This window comes from Haliotis rubra, unplaced genomic scaffold (assembly GCF_003918875.1).
Source record: "Haliotis rubra isolate DU_JTF1 unplaced genomic scaffold, ASM391887v1 Scf197, whole genome shotgun sequence".
NCBI classification, from domain to species: domain Eukaryota; kingdom Metazoa; phylum Mollusca; class Gastropoda; order Lepetellida; family Haliotidae; genus Haliotis; species Haliotis rubra.
Window position 1 is genome coordinate 1094874 of NW_025765969.1, and position 19913 is coordinate 1114786.

The following is a 19913-nucleotide window of genomic DNA, read 5'->3' on the forward strand; positions in this document are numbered from 1 at the left end:
CATGCAAATGTGATGAGCATTTATATTGCTACCAGCACTGTAGGCCAATGAACAATGACCTGATTTAGTGCATCTCATCAGGTTGCTGTTTCAAGCATGAGAAAATGTATGGATCACAATTCTTCTGATGTTTCTGCAAACTGGCTATGTATCGATACATCTTCCCACACACACAAGGGAAAGAAGCGCCCTCGTGATTGGCCTGTTTATGTCTCTTCACTCCCCAGATCTCTGTAAACTCCTTGCCACAAATATCACAAGCGAATTGGCGATCTAGCATGCTGGAGCTCCTTCTGCCTCTACCAGAGAAGGGATAACTATGTCTTGCTGGTCCCCATGATTGCCCCGAACTGTTGCCTCCTCCAGCAATACCTTGAACTGAACTTCCTGAGAAGGAATGACCAAAGCTGACCGACCCAGCAATCTCTGAAATCAACAAAATTGCAGTTCCAGTTCAGTAAGCGATCAAATGGGAATATCCTAAGACATTGAGTAGTAACCAGTACATACTAGATGATCAGTGTGCAAAATAGCCACTGGCCCACTAGCCCGTGGCTAGTAAACATCCCCTCGGGCCATTAAATCCCCACAGTCAATGGCCTGACTGGCCAGTGAAATTTGATGGGGTCATTTTGAAAATATATCACTTTCCGACTTGTGAAGTTATAGTACACTTTTAAATCATGCAAGATTTTGGCCTGATAAAAATGTTCATCATATTAGCAACTTAATAATGAAACCCGTGTCATGTCGATAATATCTTATTCTCATCTATTTTTGTAATCTTTTGCTTAGTTTCTACATTCAAATTTTGGGCTAGTGAATTATTTTGTGGGCTAGTAACTTTCAGACATAGCTCGCCCAACTGCCTAGCAAATTTGGAAACTATGTCGCACACTGTAGACGATGTCCAGTGAAGGTTAACTAAAACATGTTAGAAAAGATCAAGAGAGTGAGTGAGTTTGGTTTTATGCCACTTTTAGCAATATTCCAGATATATCATGGCAAGGGACCTTAGAAATGGCCTTCACACAAGGTATCTACAGACCCGTGCAAAAAGTATTCGGACACCTGACGTAATTTCCATAGACTAACATGTTATTTCAGTGTAGCATAAATAATTTTCTTGAAGTGAGTTTAGGATGGATCTTTGTAAAATTTAACAGGCAAATTTGAAATCATCTCTGCTCTGTATATAACTTAAGTTCAATTTTCCGACCACTATTTAACTAATGACATCACATTTATCAACTTACGTGTGGTTCCACAATCCACTATCCCATAGGCCGCCATGTTAGAGGAGTTCACGGCACTGTACACATGTTGATTAACTTGTTACCATTCGATAAGTAAGCAACGGAAAATTAAACAGAAATTATGTGATTGTAGGTAAGATGATTCCTCACAAATGTGCAAAATTTGACTTGGATCTTATGAAAATTAAATTCATGAAAATTATTTATGCTACACTAAATTAACATGTAAGTCTATGGAAATTACGTCAAGTGTCCGAATACTTTTTGCATGACTCTGTATGTGGTCTTCGGTGTGATGAGCAAACACTTTAACCACTAGGCCACCCCACCACTCCTAAAGCTGGAAAGAGGAAACAGCCTGAAACTACTGCTTTTAATAACATGAGATTAATTCATACCTGGTTCAAAATCATTTTACTCTGAAAGTAACCTCCCGTCAAAAAGTCGCATCTGACTAAGTTTAATGGCTGACACTTCTAACAACTGGTCTGAATCCACCTGCAAATTCATACATTTTCCAATAGTTCACAATTAAAGGACAATTCTGTGTTCTGTATGGAGGAAATGGGTACATGTAACAGTCATATTATGACTGTGCAAGCCTCTAGTGTGGTGACATGTGGTCCTGTGCATACAGCTCAGGTTACAATCAGGGGAAGTGAAGCAAGGCTGGGCGTGGAGAGTCCTTGGATGGATGACCTTGGATGGATGACCGTGTTTGGCAGTTTGACTCCTGAGAGTTTCTAGGACTTGAGTCCTGCCCGACAAAGAAGCACATGTGACACATGTGGTCTCACCTTAGGCAAGTGTGTTTGTTCAAAATTGCCAGCAGAAAATGGGTACCCGGTGGGATAAGGCATGTAACCAACAAGTGTTTGCCACTGATATGGCAATGTCCCCCGTCGCTAAAGAATGGAATATCTATATTTACTAATTCTTATTTTTGGGCATCCTCGATAATCTCCAGGGTATACGTTACGATCACTCTCCACTATACCCTGGATGCATCCACGGCTTGGCCAAATGATTTTATTACCTCCCTTAACTGGCTTTTTATCCAATCAGGTGTCTACGCTGGGAAGATGAGCGAAAACCAATCACAACCCACTTTCGCTTCTTAATTTATCTAACCATTTAAACTTGGCAACACAATTGATGCAAAGATACTCTGAAAGAGGTAGAAGGAGTTCTTTTATATATTTTTGAAAGTTTCAGATCTGTCAATTTGTCTATATTATTTCCTCAAAAATCTGAGTGGCACTGCGAACAAACCTTCGCGACTGCGACCGCTATCTTTGTTGACACTGGCAAGCTCGGATGTAACGGCGGCTTAGCTGATTGGCTACTGTGAGAATGCGGAGCCAGCAAAGGGAGGTAATAAAATCATCGGGCCAAGCCGCGGATGCATCCAGGATATAGTGGAGAGTGATCGTAACATTTACCCTGGAGATTATCGAGGATGATTTTTGGTCACAGTGGTCAAAGTGGTCAAGGTGCTGTGGTGACCTTGAAGATAAGGTCAAGGTCACCCAGATAAACTGGTGTCTGGGTAATCCCCCAATGTAGGCTGTCGCCAAATTTGAAGACATTAGGTACAACAGTTCATGACCTTGAAAATAAGGTCAAGGTCACTCAAATCGATTGCGTAATCCCCCAATGTTCAGATTATTTTTCCTTTTTGCTGAAAGTTACTTCTCTGATATTTATTGATAATCGGTTGATATTCAGTAAACTATTATCAATCTCTATCAATAGCCAGGGCAGTGGGGTAGCCTAGTGGTTAAAGCGTTGATTCGTTACGCTGAAGGATCAATTCCCCACATGGGTACAATGAGTGAAGCTTATTTCCGGTGTCCGCCAAAGTGATATTGCTGCAATATTGATAAAAGTGGCGTAAAACCATACTCACTCACTTACTCTTGATATGTTACTCTATCAATACCCTAGTGGTCCAGGTCAGATTGTATATCATCTAATGACATCTAATGACATCTCTAATGGGGTTGACCGCCTCCGTGGTGTAGTGGTTAGAGTGTCCGCCCAGAGAGCGGAAGGTTGCGGGTTCGATCCCCGACCGCGTCATACCAAAAGGCGTTAAAATATGGTACTTGTTGGTCCCTGCCTGGCGCTAGGCATTAATGGGTACAACAAGGACTGGTCGGCTCGGAGTCAGTATAATGTGTCTGAGTGGGGTATTCATGCTTCACTGCGGCATGGTATCTCAGTGGGCTAGCACTATAAAACCAGCTTAAGTCTGGGCTAGTACAAGCAGCAGCTGGCGAGTCCATTTTCAAGGATTCGAAAAGGGAGCTGTCTCAAAATGAATATATACACAGTTCACAAAATATACACAATAATTACATGCTCAAAGCGAATGCTATTTACAAATAAATCTGACATGATATAATTCAATTAACCACATAGGTAAAGAGGCTGAATAATTCTAGTTCTAATCACATGATGGTGTGATTCAAAATATTTGTTGCATTCACGAATACTTGATGGTATGAAAGACTGTCGACCTCTGTTTGTTTTGAGGGAAGGTAATCGTCAGCAGCGTCCAGAAGGAAGTAGTTCAAAATGGTGAGATCAAATATATCAACTATCAAATCTAATTGTAGCTGCCTTTTTGACAATCTGGCGCTCATAGATAAAGGGAATATACTCGAAAGACACTCCAGAAATTTTGCAAGCAGTAGTAACAATTTTGAAAAGTTTGTTTTTGTTGCGATGAGACAGATCCCCATATCAACATAGAAAATTGTAGGTAAACACACTTTGAATAAAGGTTTGATAAAAAACTGTCATTAGGGTTTTGTCTATGCCTTGACGATAATAATGTTCAGAATCAGAAATTAGGCCAGTAACAGTGGCGTCATCTGCAAATTCCACAGTATACAAAACGAAGAGAACGAATGAAGGAACACAGTCCCGTGGAGCTCCAGTAGAGGTTGAGAGAAAAGAAGATTGATAGCCATTGACACTGACATACTGAGTTCTATGTACCCTGAATTCTTTAACCCATCTGATAATTATTAACAGCTAGATTAAATAGTTTACTGCTCACACGGTGTGGCTGTATGGCATTAGTTGTTACAAGTCTGCAGATGAGAGTAGATATTACACATCGTTTGAGATTTCACTTCTTAAAATGATTAGGTAACTATCTTGACAATTGATAGACATGGAGAAAGATAAAAAATTCAAATATATGGGCGTATATTGATCTGGATAGTGAAAAGAGCGGTATATCACTGAGTTTTGCAGGCAGTACAAGAAGTACGAAGAAAAAAAACATTTGTCAAGTAAACATCCAAATACTGATTCTGACCAGTAGGAAATGTTAGTCACATGACGATATGAAGTCGGAAAGAAGTAAGTGTTCACTTGTGTGATCGGAACACGTCATGCAATTTACGCTATCGTTTGCTTGAAAGGTATCAATTTCGAGTACTCGGGTCCGAGTCGAGTCTCATCCCTCGAGTACTCGAGTCCAAAAAAATGGACTCGTTGAAGCCCTAACACATACACACGCATGCACGTCGTCATATGAGCGAAATATTCTCAAGCACGTCGTTAAACCCAATTTCACCTCATCTCTAATGGGGTCACTGTGGAACAGCTTCATGTGAATGACAAAAGACTCTTCCTCAAAACATGTTTGATAAGGGTTACTGCATTCTAGACATTAGCCGAGATGTAAAACAAAATCATGTTACACATGTTAAATATCTAGACAATTCACTATATTGATTTGTACTCTGTCACTCTGTGTTTGTACTGAAGACGCCAATGACTGATGGTCATATCTTGTTTGTTTCAGTGAGTGAGTGAGTGAGCGAGTGAGTGAGTGAGTGAGTGAGTTATGCCGCTTTAAGCAATATTCCAGCAATATCATGGTGGGGGACACCAGAAATGGGCCTCACACATTGTACCCATGTGGGGAATCGAACCCAGGTCTTCGGCGTGACCAGCAAACGCTTTAACCACTAAGCTACGCCACTGCCCCTGTTTGTTTCAGATGCAATTGTGTAGTCTAGTGGTTAAAGGCCAGTAACAGTGGCGTCATCTGCAAATTCCACAGTATACAAAACGAAGAGAACGAATGAAGGAACACAGTCCCGTGGAGCTCCAGTAGAGGTTGAGAGAAAAGAAGATTGATAGCCATTGACACTGACATACTGAGTTCTATGTACCCTGAATTCTTTAACCCATCTGATAATTATTAACAGCTAGATTAAATAGTTTACTGCTCACACGGTGTGGCTGTATGGCATTAGTTGTTACAAGTCTGCAGATGAGAGTAGATATTACACATCGTTTGAGATTTCACTTCTTAAAATGATTAGGTAACTATCTTGACAATTGATAGACATGGAGAAAGATAAAAAATTCAAATATATGGGCGTATATTGATCTGGATAGTGAAAAGAGCGGTATATCACTGAGTTTTGCAGGCAGTACAAGAAGTACGAAGAAAAAAAACATTTGTCAAGTAAACATCCAAATACTGATTCTGACCAGTAGGAAATGTTAGTCACATGACGATATGAAGTCGGAAAGAAGTAAGTGTTCACTTGTGTGATCGGAACACGTCATGCAATTTACGCTATCGTTTGCTTGAAAGGTATCAATTTCGAGTACTCGGGTCCGAGTCGAGTCTCATCCCTCGAGTACTCGAGTCCAAAAAAATGGACTCGTTGAAGCCCTAACACATACACACGCATGCACGTCGTCATATGAGCGAAATATTCTCAAGCACGTCGTTAAACCCAATTTCACCTCATCTCTAATGGGGTCACTGTGGAACAGCTTCATGTGAATGACAAAAGACTCTTCCTCAAAACATGTTTGATAAGGGTTACTGCATTCTAGACATTAGCCGAGATGTAAAACAAAATCATGTTACACATGTTAAATATCTAGACAATTCACTATATTGATTTGTACTCTGTCACTCTGTGTTTGTACTGAAGACGCCAATGACTGATGGTCATATCTTGTTTGTTTCAGTGAGTGAGTGAGTGAGTGAGTGAGTGAGTGAGTGAGTTATGCCGCTTTTAGCAATATTCCAGCAATATCATGGTGGGGGACACCAGAAATGGGCCTCACACATTGTACCCATGTGGGGAATCGAACCCAGGTCTTCGGCATGACCAGCTAACGCTTTAACCACTAAGCTACGCCACTGCCCCTGTTTGTTTCAGATGCAATTGTGTAGTCTAGTGGTTAAAGCGTTCTCTTGTCAGGCCAAAGACCTGGGTTTTGTTCCCCACATGGGTACAGTGAAGCCCATTTCTGGTTCCTCTACCAAGATATTGCTGGAATATTGCTAACAGCAGTATAACACCATACCCATTCACTTGGATTGTTGTACTTTTATTTTAAGGGGTTTCGTCGCTGAACTGAAACCACAAATGCTTACATTGTTATTTGAAGTTATATCTAGTTCCATATATCCATAAGTTATCATATATATTTCATTGGTAACCCATGAAGATCAGGGTTAGAACTGGTCTGCAGTAACCCATGCTTGTTGTAGAGAGGCAACTATTGACATCGGGTGGTCAGGCTTGCTGACGTGGTTGACACATGTCACTGTATCCCATTTGGGTAGGTTCATGCCATTGATCACTAGATTGCCTGGACCAGACTCAATTATGTAGTCCACTACCATATAGCTGGAATATTGCTGAGAGCGGCGTTTAAAGGTCACATGCAACCAAAAAATCAAACATAATTAAAACACAGTTATCACTTATTCATGACATATAATATACATTGCTGGTTAATATAAACAAAATTATAAGCGTACAATCGCAATTCAAAAGTGCAATATTTTGTACTTGGGTTTATTTCCCAAGAAACGAAGCAGCTGGGATACCAAACCCAGTCAGAGCGGGTGGGTGTGCACTCAAGTGTAACGGCTGGCTCATTTGCAGATGTCCCCACGGCTCATTGTGTGTGTATATATAGAGATGTTGGGTGTAAATACATGCTTATTTTTTGTGTATAACATTTTGCAATCAACAGACATCATAACATGTCATGTGTACAAGTATCACACCTGCCTGTCTGTGTAATTACATAATGTGACAGACACCGAACTCGGGCCATAAATCAATGAGTTTTGTTTATGGTGTACAGCCTGATTGGTGTTAAGTTCAAATTGCTTGTGGTCAGTGATCGAAGTTGTGTATTGAATATTGTCATTAGCAGACAGGCAGGCAGACACATAGGTGTCAATAAAACAGACATTGAGTTTTGTATGTGCAACGACATATCTATATCACAGTTAGAAATTCTGTCAACGCTAAATAATGACATTGCTTTTAAGTATCGAACTGGGAAAGTGACTCGGTAAGAAGAACGTGTGGTGAAATAGACAAATGAAATTATATAAACAGTTAAATCGGTAATCTACTGTCATAACATACAAAAAGCTCGCGCCTGTGAAATATCAACAAAACATTAGAAAAATAGCTCACACCAAAGCCTTCACCGAATATTTACCGGACAACCCGCTTCCAAGCTGCGCGAACCTATTTCACTGCGCATGTGCTATGAGCGCAGCCCAGCCCAGCTGTGGAAACTACTTAAATTCCCCCAAGCGCTTGGGGAAAATGAGTGAATCGTTTGAACTACGATTTCGCGTGTGTTTTTCATTGCGTTATTTTTCAACTTTATAAGTTGAATTTGCATTTTTGATGCTTTGTTTCGGTAAGTCCATACTGAAAGGTATCAGAATCTGCAAAGTTGTGTTTTACGTTGCATGTGACCTTTAATGTTGTCGCCATCGGGATTATAAACGCCTACTGACATTTGGCATTTTTTTTATATTTTCAGTTGACTGATGTATAATCTTCATTTCTGTCACAAATAGTTTCGCAGATAATCACAACTCGTTCAATACAATCTAAGCAACAAACAAACCAACCAGCCAGCAACACAAAAAGACAAGAGCCTAAATACATCTCTGTAATAGGAACTTTGAAACAAGCTTTTGTACCAAATGACAATAGTTTCCCAATTTTCTATTGTGGAGTGAGGCTTCAAACAACAAACTTCCATGGGAGCACTTCCTGAGATTCAACATCTAAAACATCATGAAACACCTTGTACATCACACAGTGTGATTAAAGCTGTACCAACAGAAAACATTCTCCACATATCATTCTCTTAGCAGAATTATTTGAAAGGAAAATATCAACATTCCAATGTATCAAAAAATATTAACTCAAAATAAATTCAGGTGTTTATTTTCAAAATAAGTACAATGTCTGTTTTTCATTCCAGTTAAAAAGGCCAGGGTCTCCTCCCCTCCAGTTTAGGAGTTTGATAATCCTGAATGTTCATTTGACCTTCATAACACTTGAAGTAGTGAAATACACATCTACCTGATTAAGACAAATCAGTGTCTCTTTGGGCAAATAAAACTCAGAACAACTGATGGAATGAAATAATTTTAAGACACAGGTGTTAACTCAGCACCATTGAGGGTCTCCTGGGTATCTAGTCCTTGCAAACCACAAACAGTGCGCAATGGTATCTATTTGCCAATGGAAATGGGCAAACCACAAACAGTCTTTAAAATAGTGGTTACCTAACAATTATGCTTTTCAAATTTACTTGAAACTAAATTGACAGATTTTTCTGCTTAAAAATGCAGAGAGGCAATACAACCATTGACCTTCACCTCTTCAGTCAGACTGACTGACTGACTGAGTTTGGTTTTACATGCACATATTGTTGATCTCTTTACTGAAGTCCAGTGCTTTTAGCAATATTCCAGCAACATCATGGCATTGGGACACCAGAAATGGGCTTCACACATTGTACCCATGAGTTCGACATGATGTGCTCGAAAGTACATTGTGATGACATGTGAACCTGCCTTCTTTTCACTTTTCTTCAAGACCCGTGAAGGTCCCGGTTAGAATTGGTCTTCAGTAACCCATGCTTGTCTCGAAAAGGCAACTATGCTTGTTGTAAGAGGCTTAATTAACGGATTTGGCATGGTCAGGCTTGCTGACTTGGTTGACACGTCATCGGTTCCCAATTGCGCGAGATCAATGCTCATGCTGTTGATCATTGGATTGTCTGGTCCACACTCGACATTTACAGACGCTGAGTGCGGGCGTAAAACTAAACTCACTCTTTCTCTTCAAATCAAGGCACACTTTGGAGCCCACGGTCATTTCATATACAATATGGATGTATCCCAGACAGTCTTGATACAAGCAATTAACCACTAGGCTACCCCACCTCAGCAGGGAGCTCTATGATCAGTTGAGGGACGTGTGGGTAGCCTAGTGGTTAAAAGCGTTCAGCCATTGAGAGAAAGTCACCAACACAATCCTATCTTGGCAGAAAGTGAAGAACAAAGGGGCACCGAAGACCCAGGTGAAATATTGCTAAAAGCGGCATAATACCATACCTGCGATCTCTACCACTCGATCAAAGACCCAGGTTCGAATCCCCACATGGGTACAATGTGTGAAGCCCATTTCTGGTGTCCCCAGCCATGATGTTGCTGGAATATTGCTAAAAGCAGCGTAAAACCAAACTCAGTCAGTCAGTATGATCACTTGAGAAGTTATCAAAAAGGTGAACATATCAACTCCACCAGCAGAATTTGAGAACAGTCTTCCGTTGGTTCACTCTGTGCACCAAGCAGTGATCATTTGATGTGTTAACAATGGGGTGAGCGTACCTGCTCCATCAGCGGCACAGAGCATTGTTCTGTCGGTTTGCTCTGTGCATCAAAGAGAGATCATTTGTGGTCTTACAAAGGAGGCAAGCGTATCAGCTCCACCAACAGCACTTGAGAGCAGTGTTCCATCAGTTCACTCAGGTGTGGGTGGATGTGTGAGTTTGAATAAAGCACATGATTTCTGGTGCCTGATCAAGCCTCTCAGGTACACATACGTCTTGCCACAAACACACTGACAGGTCACGTTGTCATGGGCAGCCGCTCGGTGCCTCTGGCAGTCATTGGAGCGGGTGAAGAGCTGACCGCAAACATCACACTGAAAGTAGTTCTTATCTCCCTCCGTAATCTTCCGAGCTGCGTTGTCAATTACACCCTGTTGACGACATACACTGAACACATCTGACATAAGCCCCAAAGTCTTTAAGTCGTGATCGCTTCTTGACACAGGAAGAAATCCACCTTGGTCTGCAAGCAAAGAAAAACGACTGATTGGAAAGCTGACTTGACCGAGGTAATGGCGATTATAGTGTGGGTGTTAATATGGCTTGGGGTAGTGTAAAAGACAAAGTGCCAAGAAGTTACAGCAGTTAGCCCAATAGGCACATCCCATAGTCATGCAAACATTCCAGGATGCAGGGTTTGAATCCAATATTGGTTCCGACTATGATCCTTGGTTTGTCACTGCCAAACCTGTGATTATGGGTTTGACAAAAATGTGATAAATGACAAAATCAAAGAAGTTTTATGCCTTCATCCATCATAAAACTTCTATGCCATGATATAAGGGTCATTAATTACTTATGAATAATTCATCCTTAACAAACTGAGTAGTGTAGAACTGAAACCCTGATCACAACTGTGTTCAACCTCACTGACACAAAGTTTGAATGATGTGGAATCCGAGGTGATTAGGTGATAAAGTTATTGTTTATATTTGTTTGTTGATTAATGCCGCACTGAACAATATTCCAGCTATATGGCAGTGGTGCGTAAATAATCGAGTCTGGACCACACAATCCAGTGATCAACATCACAACGTCATTCTACACAGTTGGGATACCATGATACGAAACTTGCAAATGTGCATCCAATATACACAAATGTAGAGAATGGATGCAGAGAAAAAATTTACTGCTTCCAGGAGGACGCACAATATTATTCACTGTACCCACAACACATCTATATGACTTTGCTAAGTGTTTGGTTGTTTCTTCAGAGCATCTTCGGACCACTTCAGTGGTGTAATGGTTAGAGCGTCGCCCCACCAGAGCGGAAGATATCGCTGGTTCGATCCGGGTTCGCCATGTCAAAAGACGTTAAAATATGGTACTTGTTGGTCCCTGCCTGGCGCTTGGCATTAATGGGTACAAGAAGGACTGGTCGGCTCGGAGTCAGTATAATGTGTCTGAATGTGTATAATGTGGGGTATTCATGCTTCACTGAGGCATGGTATCTCAGTGGGCTAGCACTATAAAACCAGCTTAAGTCTGGGCTAGTACAAGCAGCCGCACATACACATACACATGCATGCACATCGTCATATGAGCGAAATATTCTCAAGCACGACGTTAAACCCAATTCCACCACCACCACCCCAGAGCATCTTCTTTTTATTCTTGAGTACAACGTTTCAGGGCTTGTTCTGGCCCCATCATCAGGTAAACCTGAGTACATCTTGAGTACAAGCCCTGAAAACATTGTTCAAGAATAAAAGAAGATGGAAAAATCTCTATGTTTATCAAATAGCATCTTCTAAAATGCCAATCAAGCATCTTTCAGGTGATGAGGTGAAATTGAGTTTTCACGTCAGACTTGAGAATAACTCATAATGTGCATGCGTGTGTATATGTGTATGCAGCATTGTACTAGCCCAGACTGAAGCTGGTTTTATAGTGCTAGCCCTCTGAATACCATGCAACATGAATCATGAATACCCCACTCAGACAATTATACTGACTCGAGCCGACCAGTTATACCCATTAATCACAACAGCAAGTACCATATTTTCTTTTGGTTTGCCAACCTTCCGCCCTCCGGAGCATCTTTCAGAGCAGTTACATGCATCATTTCATCCATCAGTCCACATGATCAATGATTCATTCCAGTCTCTAAAGAAATTATCAAAACATACAGTTCTCTACACCGTTACTTCACAAGACCCTCGTATTGCCTGCAAGGACCTTTAAAACTAATAATTAGGGGACAGGACAATGAGGCAAAACCCTGTACCCAATCCTGTTAGTCGCCTCATATGACAAGCATGGGTTGCTGGAGACCAGTTCTAATTCTGGATAGTCACGGGTAAAAGCTATTGTGTATTAAAATTTGAGGTAGCTTAGCTGTGTATTAGATACCTGTTGCAATTTGGAATGTTTCCAAAAAATAAATAAGACATACAATTCAAACGGGTTATCAGCAACACTTGCATTGATGCACAGACGATGTTTCAAATCAGGGGCGGTGGGGTAGCCTAGTGGTTAAAGCGTTGGCTCGTCACGCCGAAGACCCGGGTTCGATTCCCCACATGGGTGCAATGTGTGAAGCCCATTTCTGGTGTCCCCCGCCGTGATGTTGCTGGAATATTGCTAAAAGCGGCGTAAACCAAACTCAGTCAGTGTTTCAAATCATCAATACCAAACCTCAAGTATTATATCAAGTTCTATATTCAGCAGCATGTGCAACCTGTTTTTGTCTGGTGCAACAAGGTTATTGCCCAAGGTTGCACAGGGTGCAAGCACGTTTCAGTTCCTGAAATCAGAGTCGTGGTGTGCATGTCCTGCTCAAGCTGAAGCACCTTCAACTCCATCTTCAGAAGACTTATAGTCTGTTTGCAGTGAAAACGTACCGATGAATTTCATTTTAAACAAAAAAGTAAATCAAATAAAGTGAAATGAAGATTGCGAATCCTCATAATTTTACCTTGCCAATTGAACTTTCAAATCTCAGAATTTTATTCAGCTTAGGATAAAAGCTGTTTAACAAACGATCATAGTTTCAAATCGCTATTATTGGTTTGTATTACAAGGGGATATGTGCAGTAGTTGGAACAGTGAAACAAATGCACGTGCGGTACGTGATGAGCGTTAACTTAGACTACTGTAGAAACCAACCCTTCTTGTTCCCGGGGTTTCATTTAATGTGCATACCCCCTTGTAATAGAAACCAATAATAGCGATTTGAACCTATGATCGTTTGTTAAACAACTTTTATCCTAAGTTGAATAAAATTCTGAGATTTTAATGTTCAATTGGCAAGGTAAAGTTATGAGGATTCGCAATCAAAATTTCACTTTATTTGATTTACTGTTTTGTTTAAAGTGAAATTCATCGGTACGATTTCACTGCAAACGGACTATATGTATTCTCTATATTCACTTGAAATCAAAGATACATCATTCATAAAGTGTAACATGAAAATATCATCAACAGATATATTTTCTGACATTTTATTACTGAAAAATAATTGCTATCCAGCATTCACCCAGCGTAATGACAGGATACATAACAGAAATATTTGAATCCAACCTCAGCAATACATTAAGAACAAAACACACACACAAGATGGTCGCCCAAATAAACATTTTTGGAAGACAAACCATTACTTAAGAAATACAGTTCGCTCTACCACCATGTATAGTGTAATACAGCACACTTTCGCCCTGAACTATTATAGTTAAAGCACGAGGACGCTTAGTTCAGGGCGAAAGTGTGCTTTATTACACTATACATGGTGGTAGAGCGAACTGTATTTCTTTTCTAAGATGCCAAATTTAAAACTTTCTAAGGATAATTACGATTAATCTAAGGCAGAAAACAATCGTCGGTGTCGGTGACCTAAATTAAGAATCCTCTCACAGGGCTAACTGGTGCGCTGTTCTATTGATGTGTCTGCACCCCTATGTTAAGACGCTCGTTACCAGAAAAACAAATGATAAAGTTTCATGACGGTTTACGTTAGGATTAAATATCTTCTCTATAATTATTTTAATTACATCTGTGATTTACGTAAACCATTTGGGGCAATATGAACGTCACATTTCTACTACCAACGTAAGTTTAGATCAGTACATCCAGACGAAGCTGAGTAGTCAAGCGACATTCCACGATTGCATTGTGGGAATGTAAACATTACGAACGTTACCGTGTTGCTGAAAACTTGTGAGTCGAATTGAGACATTTTAAACGCCAGAAAACATGAATGTAATGTTTCCACCAGTGACGTTAGCTGCGTGAAGCAACTGCAAACCAAGAAACGGGATGCAACGGAGTAGTTTACTGTAGGAGGCTGTACGAGGCGATGACAACTGACATGCATTGTGACGTCGGTTACATTGTGACGTAATGCAAATTTGTTCGATTACGAGGGGGCACACTAGAATGGCATTACATTGTGATGTAATGCAAAAAGTGCACATAATCGTCTGAGTACTGTCGGCGCCTTTGATCTTTCACCGAAGCATCTTAGAATTCCATATCAAGAATACTTTCTGCTACAAACATAATCTTTGTAATCCATGTTACTAGGCATTGGTTGAAAAAAATCCACAAATCCTAAAACTGAATTGCAAAAGTAAAATTCGAATATTACTGTTGATAATATACAATAAAACAAAATGTTTACTCAAAATCGTATGTAGTTCACCTACTGGGGCCAATTGCATAAAGGGATCTCAGCACTATGACAAATGTAACTCTCAAACTTTAACATAGACTTACGCCTAAGAAGGCTTTGTGCAAGTGGCCCCTGGTGTGTGAAATGCCAAAAGATATTGCAATAAATTTGTATCAGCCTACAAACAGAATTCTCTCACCCTAAACATACCATGTACAAATGTAGCCTTACTGAACCAAACAAACTCAAGTATGTTACAAAGGCTTGACCAAGAATAACAAACTTCCATAGACACTATCAAATATATTTGTATTTAAACTACTTCCATATGGATGAATGTATTACTGATATTGAACATATCCTTGCAACATTCTGCCTTATCATCCACATCATCATCATCATCATCATCATCATCATCATCGTTTTAGCACACACAAGACATTTCATTAATCTTCACTGTTCCTTTAACACACAAGAACACACTACCAAATCTCATAGTGGAATTTGGGATAAAATTTTCAAGACAGTATGTGCTAGTGCAGGGTGAAGGCATGCAAAATTAATATACCGGCACTGTTTAAGAGTTTGAATCTCATTCCTTGTATCAAAATCAACTATGTTTTCAAAAGATCATATCAACATCTTTTGGATCCTTAAAGGTCGATATTTTCTTTCTTCATCAATTACTGACATAGAATCAGAGTCAGTTATTGACATGAACAGATTCTACTGGGTGTGAAAGGTAAAATGGTAATGAAGAATGGGGAGATAACGCCTGTCTTCTCCTGCACAACTGGATACCATGTCACTATTTGAAATTATCCTGCAGCAACAATGAGTACATCAATGTTTCATGTTATCCTGCAAAAACAATGTTCGACTGTCACTGTTTGATCTTATCCTACAGTGAAAAGTGAAAACTGTCACTGTTTGATCTTATCCTGCAGTGAAAAGTGAAAACTATGTCACTGTTTGATCTTATCCTGCAGTGAAAAGTGAAAACTGTCACTGTTTGATCTTATCCTGCTGCGAAAAGTGAAAACTGTCACTGTTTGATCTTATCCTGCTGCGAAAAGTGAAAACTGTCACTGTTTGATCTTATCCTGCAAAGTGAAAACTGTCACTGTTTGATCTTATCCTGCTGCGAAAAGTGAAAACTGTCACTGTTTGATCTTATCCTGCAGTGAAAAGTGAAAACTGTCACTGTTTGATCTTATCCTGCTGCGAAAAGTGAAAACTGTCACTGTTTGATCTTATCCTGCAAAACAATGTTGCTGTCACTGTTTGATCTTAAAAGTGAAAACTGTCACTGTTTGATCTTATCCTGCAGTGAAAAGTGAAAACTGTCACTGTTTGATCTTATCCTGCAGCGAAAAGTGAAAACTGTCACTGTTTGATCTTATCCTGCTGCGAAAAGTGAAAACTGTCACTGTTTGATCTTATCCTGCAGAAAAAAGTGAAAACTGTCACTGTTTGATCTTATCCTGCAAAAAAAGTTAAACTGTCACTGTTTGATCTTATCCTGCTGCGAAAGTGAAAACTGTCACTGTTTGATCTTGCGAAAACTGTCACTGTTTGATCTTATCCTACAAAAGTGAAAACTGTCACTGTTTGATCTTATGTGCAGTGAAAAGTGAAGACTATGTTTGATCTTATCCTGCAGTGAAAAGTGAAAACCATGTCACTGTTTGATCTTATCCTGCTGCGAAAAGTGAAAACTGTCACTGTTTGATCTTATCCTGCTGCAAAAAGTGAAAACTGTCACTGTTTGATCTTATCCTGCTGTGAAAAGTGAAAACTGTCACTGTTTGATTTTATCCTGCTGCGAAAAGTGAAAACTGTCACTGTTTGATCTTATCCTGCAGCAAATAGTGAAAACCATATAACTATTTCATCTTATCCAGCAGCCAAAAATACAGACTATGTCCTGTTTGATCTTATCCTGCAGTGAAAAGTGAAGTCTATCAATCTACTTAATCTTACCCAGGAGCGAAAAATACAGACAAGATCACTGTTTTAGCTTAATCCTGCAGGGAAAAGTGAAGACATCATTCTTTGATCTTATCCGCCACCCCAACTGAGCATGTCAGTGTTTGAACATATCGGCCGGACCACTACAAGAATCAGTCTTCATGTGCCGGCGCATGTTCCTCAAATACCTATAGATCTTCCCACAGCCGCATGTGTAACTCATGTTACAGTGGACCGACAACATGTGGTCCTGCTTTACCCACTGTCTAGTGAAGGACTTGCCACACACTTCACAACGGTAAATCTGACTCGGGTTCATGGCAAATTCTGGGATATTGTCCACCAGACTTGGACCCATGGCAGGTGTGGGTTGCAAGTGCTGGTGTGATGGTGTTAATGTAGAGAGGGACATTAGCGGCCTGGTGTTTAGATCTATCTCCCGGGAACCAGATCTATCTGCAAGCCAAACAAAAGGAAACCCTTTAGATGAATTCAGTCAATTTTGAACACAATACAGCCAGTTTTAAGGGAAACAGTAGCCAGACCAAGTGTTTGCATATTCATGATGGTGCAAAGGAGCAGGTTTTACGCCGCTTTTAGCAATATTCCAGCAATATCACAGCAGGGGACACTTAAAATGGGCTTCATGCATTGTACCCATGTGGGGCATCGATACCCTGTTTTGGGCATGGTGAGCTTTAACCATTAGTGAGTGAGTGAGTGAGTTAGTTGGGTTTCACGCCGCTTTTAGCAATATTCCAGCAATATCACGACAGGGGACACCAGAAATGGGCTTCACACTTTTCCCATGTGGGGCATTGATACCCTGTTTTGGGCATGTGAGCTTTAACCATTAGTGAGTGAGTGAGTTGGGTTTCACGCCGCTTTTAGCAATATTCCAGCAATATCACGGCAGGGGACACCAGAAATGGGCTTCACACTTTTCCCATGTGGGGAATCAAACCTGAGTCTTTGGCGTGACGGGCGAACGCTTTAACCACTGGGCTACCCTTGGAGGATGGTGAACGTGCTTCAACATGTCTCATTTGTTTTGTCAGCATTCTTTCTAAAATTCATGCATCTGTTGCATCTAACCTGTTGGCGATGCAGTACTCATGCAGAGCTGACTGTTGTCATGGTGACATGATGCATGACTACACAACAAACTAGTCACCTGTGCCGGTCACTTTTGGCATAATGTCTTAGGATATCTCGCTTTCCCTTGAAACTGACACTTGTTCGTGATATGGGCACATGTGCACATGTGATGTATTTAATCTACAAAGACAAAAGCTTTCAAAGGTCAAAGGTTTGAAAAGCTGAGGAAATTATTTAATTGTCTCACCCTCATTGACCACAAACATCCCAAAACATAAGCATTCAATATATGTGTTTGGTCTACTTTACACAATAGAGGTCGGTCTAAAGCCTTGAAAGGTAAGAGTTCTGAGAAAATGAAGGAATTCATGTAATTGTTTCTCCCTCATTGACCACAAAATCATATTATATCAGCATTCAAAAGAAGTTGTTGGTCTACTTTACAGACTAAAGGCTTTTGGTTCTACCCAACATTAAAACACAGGTTACATTGGGTTTCTCCTTTGGCAAGTGACCTTGACCATTCTCTTTGGACAAGATAAACCTGCCTCAGATCATTCCACAGAAAATGGGCGAGATGGGAAGAGCAATGAAAAGATGCATGCATGGTCAATTAACTTAGGTGATAAACTTGACACAATATACACTACCCATCAAAAGTTTAGGCTCAATAGTGTAAATGTAGCCACTTACTTCAGTCAACTGTTCTAAACTAGATTTTGCTAAATATTCCATACTGTTTAAAGGTTCTGTTTACACATGAACTGATGCATTGTAAAACAAATTCGTAACGTTGAAAAGATTATTGTCGTGAGTTCAGTAAATGATGAAACTCGGTGAATATTTGTGAATTCTTAACAAATCTTTACACCAAAACGCAGCTGTTCACATGCACGATATTTGCAAACGCATTCCAGAATTTGATGCATGATCCTCGTGCAATTCATCTGCAAAAGGTTTGCAGTTGGTTCCCCTAAGTTGGTGGAGAAATTCATCTTCGGTGTAACCACATATATATATACAAAACATATAGGAGTGCTTTAAGAGAGTCTAAACTTTTGACGGGTAGTATATATTGATTGTTATTATGTTGAATCATCCACTGATATCTGACCAAATACAGTTCACGTATAGTTAGAACCAACTCCATGGGACCGCTAATTTTTGTTCGTTACAATCATACAAATATGGACTAAACTTTACAGTAAATGTCTAGGGCACCGTTGCACAATTCTGTGTTAAGCTATTAGAGTAACGATCACCTTGTCACTAAGATCGCTCCGTACAATGGCAACCAGGTCCAGAACCAGTATGTTATATTCGCCAGTTCGTCATAAACATGTTCGTACTGCCAGCACAAATGACAGACTCCTAAAAAGTCAGGATATTTCTCAAAACAAAGAATATATGCCCAAACTGCAATATATATCCCTGCAACACACCAACGTTCTTCTCAAATCACATTTTTGCCATACTGCATCCGTCGGATATATGTCTTCGTAAATTTCTCTGGTATCGATACACCTTCCCACATGGACATGAATACACAGCATTTTGATGAACAGACTTCATATGTATCTTTTTGTTACATTGCTGGGTGAATGTTTTCCCACACTCCTCGCACTGGTAAATATGACCTTGGGCATCACCAGAACCTTGACCTTGGCCTGACCTTTCGGTCACAGAGTGGAGTGAAAGTTCACTTCCACCTGAGGGCACAACAGGTCGGGGATGCAGCAGCTGGGAATGTCTGAACAAAGACTGGGAATAAGTCCAGATATCTTGTGAAGTGGAATTGGTAGGTAGCTGCTGATGTGAGCCAAATGACAAGTTGTTGTCTGAAACAACAAAAAGAGGGCTTATGAAGGTAACTGAAGATTTGGATTGTTCACGATTTTCACAACAGAACAGCTCCAATTTATATCACTGGAATCTAGTTGCCTTACGAAAATCTTCCATAAAATGTATTTTCATGTCCATAGCTTTGAGTGACAACAAAAGCATAAAGAGCTGACCTTCAGAATAAAGATCTATCAAACAAGTCACAGTAAGCAGCAAACAGTTTTCAACAAATTTTTAATAGATTCTTTTTGGCAGGCATGTTTTTGTAACTTATGTTAGATTTGGGATTACACTTTCTCAGTAAAGTACAAATTTTAGTACTTTTTTGAGTTGAGCCCCATCCGGGATTCGAACTCATATGTTCGTGTTTGTGCACTGAACAGGTATTGATAAATCCACTAGTCAGTCCATCTGAATAGCCA

The 19913-nt window shown here is 40.2% G+C and overlaps 2 long non-coding RNA genes across 2 annotated transcripts; both read left to right on the top strand.

The window, feature by feature from the left end:
• Nucleotides 1–454: 454 nt before the first annotated feature.
• Nucleotides 455–15297, top strand: LOC124275010. The gene is made up of 3 exons (XR_006898169.1): nucleotides 455–899; nucleotides 14695–14699; nucleotides 15288–15297. It is a non-coding gene; the product is annotated as an uncharacterized LOC124275010 (long non-coding RNA).
• A 187-nt stretch (nucleotides 15298–15484) lies between these two features.
• Nucleotides 15485–16452, top strand: LOC124275009. The gene is made up of 3 exons (XR_006898168.1): nucleotides 15485–15810; nucleotides 15878–16036; nucleotides 16293–16452. It is a non-coding gene; the product is annotated as an uncharacterized LOC124275009 (long non-coding RNA).
• The last annotated feature ends 3461 nt before the right edge of the window (nucleotides 16453–19913 follow it).